Source organism: Phascolarctos cinereus, unplaced genomic scaffold (genome assembly GCF_003287225.1).
Source record: "Phascolarctos cinereus isolate Bilbo 61053 unplaced genomic scaffold, phaCin_HiC Scaffold_2;HRSCAF=192, whole genome shotgun sequence".
Taxonomy (NCBI): domain Eukaryota; kingdom Metazoa; phylum Chordata; class Mammalia; order Diprotodontia; family Phascolarctidae; genus Phascolarctos; species Phascolarctos cinereus.
Window position 1 is genome coordinate 117,027,210 of NW_027555625.1, and position 2,708 is coordinate 117,029,917.

The following is a 2,708-nucleotide window of genomic DNA, read 5'->3' on the forward strand; positions in this document are numbered from 1 at the left end:
CAAATTCTATCTGAAAATGGGATTTTTTTTTTGAGAAAGAAGTTTTAAATCATCAAAAAGCATTTTACTATTTTCCCAAATTAAATCTAGCACATTTTCTTCTTCCTATTTAATCCTAGGTCTTCTTTTGAGAATATTTCCAATTTATCTTGTTTGTCTCTTTTTTTGTTTTCAGGGGCTGTGCCTTTCTTGGTTTCCCTATCATTTAAAACAGTGCCTAGAACATAATATGCTCTTAATAAATGTGACTGTGCTCATCGGCATAGAGTTTCCAAGATAGATGTACTAGCAGACCAACTTTGTAATATGCAGTTGAACAGAAAATTGTAAGCACACTTGCTGCTTGTACTCTCTGTACCTTTCACTAAATCATGTGACATTTAGGTGTAGTTGGCTACAGAATACAATTTGAAAAAGCCCACTGTTTTCTTTTTAAGAGTCATAGTGGCTTTACTGGGGACAGACAGAAAGTACCATGGGTTTAGGAGTTGGCATTGGGGCCCTTCTTCTTGCCAAAGGTAGGCACTATATTGACAAAGCATCAGTTGTACTGCATCATCCTTTTAGCATGCCCAATCTTCTTCTTCTTCTTCTTCTCCTTCTTCTTCTTCTTCTCCTTCTTCTTCTTCTTCTTTCTTCTTCTTCTTCTTCTCCTCCTCCCCCTCCCCTCCCCTCCCCTCCCCCTCCCCCTCTCCCCTCCCCTCCCTCTCCCCCTTCCCCTCCGCTCCCCCTCCCCTCCCCCTCCCTCCCTCCCTCCCCCCCCCCCCCCCCCCTCCCCCCCCCCCCCTCCTCCCCTCCTCCTCCTCCTCCTCCTCTTCCTCCTCCTCCTCCTTCTTCTTCTTCTTCTTCTTCTTCTTTCTTCTTCTTCTTCTTCTTCTTCTTCTTCTTCTTCTTCTTCTTCTTCTCCTTCTCCTTCTTCTTCTTCTCCTTCTTCTTCTTCTTCTTCTCCTCTTCTTCTCTTCTTCTCTTCTTCTTCTCTCTTCTCCTTTCTCCTCCTCCTCCTTCTCCCCCTCCCCCTCCTTCCCCTTCCCCTCCCCCTCCTCCTCCTCCTCCTCCTCCTTCTCCTTCTTCTCCTCCTGCTTGACTACCTTGGGAGTTTGACCCCTCACTTTTCTAGCTCAGGCCAAAAAGCCATGGACTTTACCTCATAGCATCTGAGCAGCCATTTCCAGAGTGGCCAGAGGCTCTACCCCACACTGCCCCAAGATGGCTTCATCCTCCATTGGGAAGCCACCTAGAAGTAGGAGCTAGTCCTTGGTAGCGATGCCCTCCAGGGATGCCACATGGGCCTTGATCTGGGCAGCCGTCTTCTGGCTGGTCACCTCAAGGGTGTGCAGAGCCTACACACAGACAAACAGCTTCATGGTGGTGACTTGGACATGCTAGTCCTGCTTCTGATTTTCTTTTCCTTATTATTACCAAGGATATCCTCAACAAAAGTATAAATTATTCTCAAAAATTAGTTAGAGATGAAAAAGTGGGCATAAAAGTTAGCATTTAGGGGGGCAGAGCCAAGATGGCAGAGTGAAAGCAGTGACTTGTTTGAGCTCTCCACCAAACCCCTCCAAATACCTATAAAAAATGGCTCTAAACAAATTCTAAAGCAACAGAACCCACATAAAGACAGAGTGAAGCAAATTTCCAGCCCAAGACAACCTGGATGGTTGATCAGAAAGGTATATCCTGCTGGGCAGGAAGAGGAGCTCAGTGTGGAGTGGGCATGCTGGCTGCAGTGAACCTGGAGCAGGCCTCAGAGGACTGAATCTCAGGCAGCTGTGGTGGCTTCCAGACCTCTCAGCCCACAAACACCAAAGACAACTTGGAAGGTCAGTGGGAAAAGTCTGTTTCTGCAGTGCTGAGACAGGAGCTAGGTCAGAGCCAGCTCCAGAGGGCAGAGTGCAGGCGGTAGGGTGGTGGCTGAGTCCTGAGCTTCTGGCCCACAGACTGAGGGGGAATCAAGTGGCTCATCACAGGGAGCTTACAGGGATCTCTTTGCCAGTGCTGAGGCATGAACCTCTTGCTTTGCCCATGCTTGGGTCTGGGTCGCAGTTCTGGGCGGCAGTCCTGGGGCCAGGAGGAGTGCTGGCATGGTGGAGCTTGTAGTGGCAGGGAGAAGAAACCTTCTTCACAGTTCCAGGACAGAAGGAGTGCTTGTGATTACTAATACACCAGAGCACAGGCCAGGAAAGGAGTAAACACCTTGCCCCTTATCATACCACCTTGGAAGAACTGAAAATTTACAGGTCCCTAGAAGTATCTCTGAAAACAGCTGTATAAACCCCCGAAGCTTGGGACAGTACATTCTCCACATTGGAAGCAGACTCTTACCTTAAGAGAAAGAGTTTAAAACTCAAGTAATTGTCTGGGATCATGAGCAAGCAGCGCAAAAAGAGTCAGACTATATTATCTTAAATTGGTGACAAAGAAGATCAAAACATACAACCAGAAGAAGACAACAAAGTCAAAGCTCCTACATCCAAAGCCTCCAAGAAAAATTTGAATCAGTCCCAGGCCTTGGAAGAGCTCAAAAGGGATTTTGAGAAGCAAGTAAGGGAAGTAGAGGAAAAACTGGGAAGAGAAATGAGAGTGGTGTAAGAAAATCATGAAAAACAAGTCAACAGCTTGCTAAAGGAGACCCAAAAAAGTATGGAAGAAAATAACACCTTAAAAAACAGCCTAAACCAAATGGCAAAAGAGGTCCAAAAAGC

The 2,708-nt window shown here is 46.7% G+C and overlaps 1 pseudogene; it reads right to left on the minus strand.

The window, feature by feature from the left end:
- Positions 1-481: 481 nt before the first annotated feature.
- On the minus strand, positions 482-1,364 carry LOC110207629 (ubiquitin-like FUBI-ribosomal protein eS30 fusion protein; annotated as a pseudogene).
- Positions 1,365-2,708: the final 1,344 nt, after the last annotated feature.